Source organism: Callithrix jacchus, chromosome 16 (assembly GCF_049354715.1).
Source record: "Callithrix jacchus isolate 240 chromosome 16, calJac240_pri, whole genome shotgun sequence".
NCBI classification, from domain to species: Eukaryota; Metazoa; Chordata; class Mammalia; order Primates; family Cebidae; genus Callithrix; species Callithrix jacchus.
In genome coordinates this window covers 15,881,179-15,891,636 of record NC_133517.1, presented here as the reverse complement: position 1 = coordinate 15,891,636, position 10,458 = coordinate 15,881,179, and the positions used below count along the sequence as shown (strand labels likewise).

At 33.0% G+C, this 10,458-nt stretch overlaps 1 pseudogene; it reads right to left on the bottom strand.

Moving 5' to 3' along the window:
• Positions 1-9,222: 9,222 nt before the first annotated feature.
• On the bottom strand, positions 9,223-9,302 carry LOC118148632 (U4 spliceosomal RNA; annotated as a pseudogene).
• Positions 9,303-10,458: the final 1,156 nt, after the last annotated feature.

Here is a 10,458-nt window from a genome sequence, read left to right as displayed (position 1 = left end):
GATCGTGCCATTTCACTCCAGCCTGGGAGTGAACTCCGTCTCAAAAAAAAAGGAAAGAAAAAGAAAAACTCTCAATAAACTAGGTATCAACAGAACGTATCTCAAAATACTAAAAGTGATTTATGACAAACCCACAGCCAATATTATACTGAATGGGCAAAAACTGGAAGCATTCCCTTTGAAATCTGGCACTAGACAAGGATGCCCTCTTTCACCACTCCTATTCAATACAGTACTAGAAGTTCTAGCCAGAGCAATCAGGCAAGAAAAAGAAATAAACATATTCAATTAGGAACAGAGGAAGTCAAATTGTCTCTATTTGCAGACAACATGACTGTATATTTAGAAGACTCCATCATCTCAGCCCAAAATCTCCGGAAACTGATAGGCAACTTCAGCAAAGTGTCAGGATACAAAGTCAATGTGCAGAAATCACAAGCATTCCTATATAACAATAACAGACTTAAAGAGAGCCAAATAAAGAATGAACTGACATTCACAATTGCTATAAAGAGAATAAAATACCTAGAAATACAACTAACAAAGGATGTAAAAGATCTCTTCAAAGAGAACTACAAATCACTGCTCAAGGAATTAAGAGAGGACACAAACAGATGGAGAAACATTCCATGTTTATGGTTAGGAAGAATCAAGATTGTGAAAATGGCCATACTACCCAAAGTAATTTATAGATTCAACACTATCCCCATCAAGCTACCTTCTTCACAGAACTGGAAAAAATCACCTTAAACTTCATATGGAACAAAAAGAGAGCCCACATAGCCAAGACAATTCTAAGCAAAAAGACCAAAGCTGGAGGTGTCATGCTACCTGACTTCAAACTATACTATAAGGCTACAAAATAGCATGGTACGGGTACCAAAACAGAGATATAGACAAATGGAACAGAACAGAGGCCTCAGAAAGAATGCCACACAACTACAACCATCTGATCTTTGACAAACCTGACAAAAACAAGCAATGGGGAAAGGATTCCTGTTTAATAAATGGTGTTGGGAAAACTGGCTAACCATGTGCAGAAAGCAGAAACTGGACCCCTTCCTGACACCTTGTGCTAAAATGAACTACAGATGGGTTAAAGACTTAAACATAAGTCCTAACACCATAAAAAACCCTAGAAGAAAACCTAGGCAACACCAGTCAGGACATAGGCATAGGCAAGGACTTCATGACTAAAACACCAAAAGCATTGGCAACAAAAGCCAAAATAGACAAATGGGATCTAATTAAACTCCAGAGCTTCTGCACAGCAAAAGGAACAATCATTAGAGTGAACTGGCAATCAAGAGAATGGAAAACATTTTTGCAATCTACCCATCTGACAAAGGGCTAATATTCAAAATCTAAAAAGAACTAAAACAGATTTACATGAAAAAAACAAACAAAGCAATCCAAAAGTGGGTGAAGGACATTAACAGACACTTTTCAAAAGAAAACATATATGAGGCGAGCAAACATATTTAAAAATGCTCATCATCACTGGTCATTAGAGAAATGCAAATTGAAACCACATTGAGATACCATCTCACACCAGTTAGAATGGCGATGATTGGAAAATCTGGAGACAACAGATGCTGGAGAGGATGTGTGGAAATAGGAAGACTTTTATACTGTTGGTAGGAGTGTAAATTAGTTCAATCATTGTGGAAAACAGTGTGGCAATTCCTCAAGGACCTAAAAATAGCAATTGCATTTGACCCAGTAATCCCATTACTGGGTATATAGCCAAAGGATTATAAATCATTCTATTATAAAGACACATGCACATGTATGTTCATTGTGACACTGTTTACAATAGCAAAGACCTGAACCCAACCCAAATGTCCATCAATGATAGACCAGACAAGGAAAATGTGGCACATATACACCATGGAATACTATGCAGCCATAAAAAACGATGAGTTTGTTTCCTTTGTAGAGACGTGGATGAATCTGGAAACCATCAATTTCAGCAAACTGACACAAGAACGGAAAAACCAACACACATGTTCTTACTCATAGGCAGGTGTTGAGCAATGAGAACACATGGAAACAGGGAGGGGAGCATCACACACTGGGGTCTGTTGTGGGGAACAAGGGGAAGGACAGTGGGAGGTAGGGAGGTTGGGGAGGGATAACGTGGGGAGAAATGCCAGATATAGGTGATGGGGAATGGAGGCAGCAAACCACATTGCCATGTATGTACCTATGCAAGAATCCTGCATGTTTTTCACATGTACTCCAGAACCTGAAGTGCAATGAAATATATTTTAAAAAATAATAATACATGGTTTGCTGGGATGTTACCTCCCTTTTTGTCAAAGTTGCTCTCAAATATATAATATAAATGAAAACAAACAAAACACAAATACTCTCCTGTGGAGTTCTTGGAAAAAAAGTTGTTATAGTAAGCCCTAATGAAAAAAGTTTTGCTAATTAAGAGACGAGAGAGAATATTAGCCATCTCAATATTATTCTGGTTTATAGGCTGATAAGCAATTTGACATTGAAAAAACCAGAATTACACTGTGTTTATTTCTTGTCATATTTATTCTTATTTCTAAAATATATAATAGGTATTATGTAGATAAGGCTCATAAAGACATGTTGTTACTCCATGTTATCCATCACCAAAACAAAAGAAAATGCTCATTACTTTGGAACTATTATCTGCAAAGAAAGAACACTTCTTATACATGTGTTCAGATTCAATCGGTGTTTTCTTTCTATTCCAGAAGAGATATTTCCCATTACAAATGTTTATACCAAGGTTTTAACCGATTATAATATTATGGAAAGAGAAAAAAAAAGTCCCAAAAGAGATTATATGCCATCTCTTCAGAAGAGGATAGAAAAGTTTTCAAAGATGGAAAAGCCAGTGTGTTAGTTCATTTTTGGATTGTTATAAAGAAATATCTAATGCTAGATAATTTATAAAGAAAATAGTTTTATTTTGGCTCATGGTTGTGAGCTGTGTAAGCATGGTATCAACATCCCGTCAGCTTCTGGTAAGGGCCCCTGGAAGCTTACTGTGGAAGATGAAGCGGGAGCCACTGTATCACATGGCAGGAGAGGGAGCAAGAAAGAGGAGAAACCTCCTGGCTGTTTTAACTAACAAGATCTCACACAAACACAAAGCAAGAACTCACTCACTACCAGGAGGAGGGTACCAAGCCATTCATGAAGGATCCACCCCTATTACTCAAATATCTCCCACTTGGCTCTCCCTTCAGCATTGGGGATCATCATTCAACATGAAATTTGCAGAGGATAAAAAACACCCAAATTCTAACAGCCACTATATATAAAATTAAATCATTCGAAAAGACTTAATGGTTCATGGTTAAATTAATAGGAAACAGTAAGCACAATTCCATAGTATTTTCTAGGAGTTTAATATGGCTCAATTACATTTGAGATTTGTTTATGTAAACAGTGTTTATCCGGCCAAAATGAATAAAAACACCAGAACAAAGTTCAAAAATGTCATAGTGGTGAGATGGGATTAATTGGAATCAGTGAAACAAGATAAGAATGTGTCCATGTCTAGAGAAAAATACTGCATTTCATTATGCTGAATAGCTGTCAACACCATGATGACACCTCTTTCCTACTTTGATACAATATTCATCTTTGTATTGTGCCGTACAGGTATTATTGCTAGTTCAGTGCACAAGTTGAACAGATCAATGAATTGTTAAATGAATAATTAGACTCAGAAGAATGCAATTATTTCAAATGAAGAGTATTGTAACAAGTGATTTGGTAAGTGTAAATAATATTAACGCAACATACACACAAAGAAAACCTACCTTACATTTTCACTTAAAAATCTGGCTATTGGTCATTAGTTCAGTCTTAATCAGCCACCTCTTTCTGCATGTCTGTATTAAGCAAACAGTAAGCGAATGATTTATCCAAGGTTAGAAACTTCTGTCTATAAGGAGAATCTGGGACATTGGTCAGTTCTCAAAGCCACGTTTTCTTTCCAGAATTTCTAGAAGTTTGTTCATTTTCTAAGCTTATTTAATCCTCGACCTCTCAATTGAAATGATAATTTTATGGAAATAATATTAGTGCACCTAGCACTGCATCATTTAAGAATTTAGGGGTATGGGATAAAGATTGTGTTGTGAATATCTGGCTACAGGATAAGGACAGAGACTATTAATTCACTTCATGTGATTCAGAATGTCTTTCAGGTAGTAATGTTAAATTCAAATAAATGTGTTAGATGATAGTGGCTCCACAATTCATTACCAATTTCCTGAGTCATCCTATTCCCTTCTGTTTAGCTAGTCAAGTAAATTGCCATCGTCTATGGCAAAGAAAGATGAAACGGTATGGGATAGAATTAGCAGTTCTTGTTCCTTTAAATTGGATGTGGGTAAAAAAATATTTTAACATATAGTTTTGAAATTAGAAATTGATATTTTTAAATTTAGGAGTATTGTGAAGTATTAGGTAAACATCTATAAATAAGCACAAGATCATTGGCCTTTGATAGCTTATGGATTACAACTTAGAATTTCTTTTCCAGTTTCCACACAAATTCCCAGAAGGTAACTACGTCTGATCTTGCTTACATGCCCATCTCCAATCTGTGACTGAGCCCAGAGAGATAAGATTACTCTGTCCACTTCTGTGACAGAAAAAAAGTGGTTCCTTTTCATTGGCAGCCTTCCTTTCTTTTTCCTCCTTTAAAAAGAAATAGTGGATACCTGCCTGGTAACATGGTAATATTCCAGAAACTAAAAAAGAGATGGCCAGTGAGAAATTATCTACAACAAGTATTGTTTTTTAAAGAAAAGCAATAACATGGGTTTAGCAGGTACTTACCTCCTATTGTGAGCAATGACATAGATCAAGAATTCTATGTCCCAAGGTGATCAGAGACCTAACTATTGGTTTGAAATTCGGGTATATAGCCTTCAGTATGGATTATTTCAATAACAGGTATGAGAAACCCTAATTTTTATTGAATATATCTGCAGTAAGATGTATACCTGGAATATATAGAGAATTTGATGTAGGGGGGGAGTTAAATCCCATTTTGTGAACTGGGATTATTTTGACAGCCAACATTTATATTTTTCTGCCATATTCAGTGGGTTTGGTAATAGATAAGAGATTTATATGAGTAGTATTCAACAATATTTTCTTTCTACTAGTTATGTTTTATTCTCATTTAAAAAGCAAAAATGCATACATTTAAAAAACATTAGTCATTGCACTGTAGTAAATACGATTTCATACGTGAAAATAGAACGTGCTATCTATAAAAGAAAGATGTGTTCTGATCTATAGTTCTCATGTATTTTGACTATTATATTCTGCTTATGAAATTTTATGTTATACAACTCTAACTTTTATTTCTAATAAACATTTATAAGAAGTTCTGAATAGAATGCATTGATGATAGGTTCGTTCACTATCATCTGCAATAAAAATATAATTTCATATTTTATGCCAGTTCTTTCAAGGCCAATCACTTTAACAAGTCAGACCACACAAGCACTTATTTATAGATTAAATGACAATGTTGTTCTCCAGGATCAGAATCAGTTTTTAATCTGTGTATTTTCCTAAGCAAAAATTATTATGTGTACAACCTAAGAATAGTCAGTAAAAATAACTGGTTTTATTTTGTGTTCGACATTTGTGGTTTTTACTTAATTCAGTACATCCAACAGGTGTTAAAATGTTAATTTTCTATTTCATCATTGCATTACTAGTAAACTGATTCAGGTTAAATGCATAAATAAGCACATATGAATATAAGACTTAATCCTGTTTGTTTAATCTTTTTCTTTTTTATCACAATACTGTAACTTTTCCAATGTACTCAGATCTATGCTGATAGACTAACCAAAATGTTACAGAGTAAATGGGCTGTGTCTTCAGAGAAATAGAAAAAAAAAAAGTTTTTTTTTAATAAACACAAAATCAGATTAAACTTCTCAGAAATTTCTGTTGCTTAAAATTAGGAAAAAATGCGAATTTAGTTCTTCAAAGAAAAGGCAAGTTTTTCCTTAGAAAACCTGTGAATCAACATAGTAGGTATTCAGTGAATTGAAATCTTAAGGAATTGAATTCAAGGAAAATTTAGCACTGGAGATTTCATCTACACAGTGAACCATTTTCAGTCCCTTCTGTGGACTCAAAGATAAAGGTTTTAGCTATTTTTTTGGTACATTTAGTAAATAAATATTCATTTTAGGTAACTGTTAATGTAAATTTATTTTACTGTATCTGAAATATTATAAAGTTAATTATAATTTTTAAAATAAAGTATTTTAATAAATGGATATTACCTTACCTTATTGGTAATAAATTCATTCAGTGTTATAAATTTCCCTCTAAGCACTGCTTTCACAAATTTTGATAAATTGTATTTTTATTTTAATTTAGTTCACTATGTTTTAACATTTATCTTGAGACTTCTTTTTTTTTCACTTATTTGTTATTTAGAAATGTGTTATCAATCTCCAAGCATTTTGAGATTTTTTTCAGCTATCTTTCTGTTATTGATTTCCACTTCAATTTTATTGAGATCTGAGAGCATACATTCTATTATTTCTTTTATTTTAAATTTGATAAGATGGGTTTTATGATTCAGCGTGTGCTCTATCTTAGCAAATATTCCTTGTGAGCTTGAGAAAAATATATATTCTGCCGTTGTGGGATAAAGCATTCTATAAATGTCAGTTAGATCCAGCTGATTTGTGTCATTCAATTTAACTATGGTCTTACTGCTTTTTAGCCTAATGTACCTGTAAATGACTAATATAGGTTTATTAAAGTCTACAACTATAATTGTAGATTTGTCCATTTCTCCTAACTTTTTAAATCATTTTTGCCTCATATTTTGATCCTCTGTTATTAGGCATCAACACATTTAATATTATTAAATTTTCTTGGAGAATTAACCTCTTTTTTATTTTTTGCTTTTAAAATTAGCTTTGTCTTAAATTGTTGTTTGATTATGATTTTCGTGGGATATCTTTTTCCGTCTCCATACTTTTAATCTCTTCGAGATATTTAAAATGGGTTTCTTATAGATAGTACGTAGTTCTGTTATTTTTTTAATCTACTCTGACAGCCTCTGTCTTTTAGACTATTTAGACTATTATTTAGACTATTAACATTTAAAGTGATTATTGATATAGTTGCATCAGTATCTGCTGTTTCTCTTTTCTATTCACAGCTCTCCTTCACACACACACACACACACACACACACACACACACACACACACTTTTTTTCTCTCTCTTAAAAAAGTCCTCCACTCTTCTTCTGACTTCTCTGGTTTAATTGAGCATTTTATATTATTTCATTTTATCTCCTTTCTTACTACATTCTTTCTCAAAAAAAAAAAAAAAGCCTTTTTAGTGGTTGCCCTAGAGATTGCAATAGACATTGCAACTATTCCAATTTCAGTTTTGAATTGCACTATACTGTTTCACAGGTCATTTATGATAGAGTAATATTTTCAAATCCTCCTTCTCATTCATTATAACATTGCTGTCATTTATTTTATTTATCAAAAGACTATAATAACTAAATACAGTGTTGCTATTATTTTAAGCATGTAGTTATCAATTAGATTAAATATATAAAAAAATAAAAATTATCTTCACATTTCTTCTGTAATGTTCTTGTCTTTATACAGATTCAAGTTTCTGACCTATATTATCTTTTCTCTCTGAAAAACTTATTTTAACATTATTTGCAAGACTACTGATGACAAATTCTATTTTTGTTTGTCTGGTAAAGTCTATTTATCCTCCAATATTGAAAGATAATTTCACTGGCTAGAGAAATTTTTGTCAATGCCTTTTTTCCTCTTTTGACACTTTATATACTTCTCTCTGTTCTTGCTTGCATAGTTTCCAAAGAGAAGTTTGGTTAATTCCCACCTTCATTCCTTTGTAATGAGGAGAGTTTCAGCTCTAAACTTGTTCATGACTTTGTCTTTTCTTTCTGTAGTATGAATATCCTATGTCTATGTGGATTCTGCTTGTCGCTCGCTGAATTTCTAAATCTGTGGTCTAGTGTTGCTTTTTGTTCGTTTGCTCTTCTTTGGATATCTGATTACACATATATTATACCTCTTGCAATTGTTCCACCATTTGTGGATACTTTGATCAATTTTTTTCATGCTTTTTTTATTTGTATTTCCATTTTGTAAGCTTCTATTAACATTATTCAAGCTCTCTGATTATTTCCTTGGCCTTTCCAATTTATTGAGACCATCAGAGTCAATCTTCATTCCTGTTATAGTATTTTTTATTGCTAGAATTTCTTTTGATTCTTTCTCAGAGTATGTATCTCGCTGATTACGTTACTCATTTATTCTTGTTTTTGTTCACTTTTCCCATTAAAACTCTTAGCATATTGATTACAGTTATTGTAACTTCCTGGTCTGATACTGCCAAAATCTTTGCCAAATTTCAACCCTTCCTAATTTCTTTCCCAATAAATTGTATTAGAATTATAGAAAGAGACAGATTTTTACCCCTGATGTTCCATGCAGGAAGTAAGAAATACTGAGAGACCTGTATCATTCTGCCCCCTAGTCTCTTATCTGAGCTGCCTACTGGCTAAATCAAACCTAAAGCTAATAATCAAGTGAGTTTGTTTTATGCAATTCACAGGATTCTAACTGAACAGGGCGAAGAATGGACGGGAATAGATAGGAGAAACAAGTAAGAGAATTTCCATTTTTCCACACACTTGACACCTCTTTATAAAATGGTTGCATCTTATTTTAAAATGGTTTTGAATGTGATGGTAAAACCATATTGTGTTTTCTAATTGCATATTTCTAATTTTTAGTGCAGTTGGGATTCTTTTCACATTTTAAAGAATTTTAAATTTGGAATGTCTTTGTGTTCATGTTCTGTCTCACACACACACAAACACACACACACACACGTTATATATATTATATATAAACAAAATAAATATATTTTTAAAATAAATTTATTATATATGTTATATATTATATATACTTAAATATATTAAAAAATAAATATATTCAAACTTATATAAACTTAAATATAAATGTATTTAAACAAAAATATATTTTAAAATATTTAAAAATAAGTAAATATGTTTATTTTAAGTTTATGTACATATAATATATAATGTATATATGTGTGTTTTATATTTAATTTTTATATATTTTATATGTTTTTTAAACTGTATTAAATATATTTTAAAATATATTTATTTTCAATTAGCAATAATCGCGCCTCGGATAAACCTCATTGGCTACAATACTGCAAGTGTAAATTAGTTCAACCATTGTGGAAGACAGTGTGGCGATTCCTCAAGGCCTTAGAAATAGAAATTCCATTTGACCCAGCAATCCCATTACTGGGTATATATCCAAAAGACTATAAATCGTTCTACTATAAGGACACATGTACACGAATGTTCATTGCAGCACTGTTTACAATAGCAAAGACCTGGAATCAACCCAAATGCCCATTGATAATAGACTGGATTGGAAAAATGTGGCAAATATACACCATGGAATATTATGCAGCAATCAGAAATGATGAGTTCGTGTCGTTTGTAGGGACATGGATGAATCTGGAGAACATCATCCTCAGCAAACTGACACAAGAACAGAAAATGAAACACCGCATATTCTCACTCATAGGTGGGTGATGAAAAATGAGAACACATGGACACAGAAAGGGGAGTACTAAACAGTGGGGTCTATTGGGGGGAAAAGGGGAGGGCCAGTGGGAGGGGGAGGCGGGGAGGGATAGCCTGGGGAGAAATGCCAAATGTGGGTGAAGGGGAGAAGAAAAGCAAAGCACACTGCCATGTGTGTACCTACGCAACTGTCTTGCATGCTCTGCTCATGTACCCCAAAACCTATAATCCAATAAAAAATAAAAAATATATATATATATTTATTTTAAGTTTATATATATATAATATATATAACATACATATATATGTGTGTGTGTGTTTTGTATTTAATTTTAATTTTTTGTGATTTCAACTTTTACTTCAGATTCAGAGGGCACCTGTTTAATTACATGGGTATATTATGTGATGCTAAGAACAATAGTACAATGATCCCCTAAGAAGTTATTATTGTATGCAATAGGTAGTTTTTCAACCCATGATCCCCTCTTTCCCTCTCTGGTAGTCCCCAGACTACTAATCTCATGTTTATGTCCATGTGTACTCAATATTCACATCTCACTTATAAGTGAGAGCGTGTGGTGTTTGGTTTTCTGCTCCTGAATTAATTCGCTTCAGATTATGGTCTCCAGCTACATCCATGTTGCTGCAAAGACATAATTTTGTTCTTTTTTATGGCCATGAAATATTCCACGGTGTATATGTACCATATTTTCTTAATCCAATATACCATTGATGGGCACCCAGGTTGATTCCATGTGTTTACCACTGTGAATAGTGCTACAATGAACA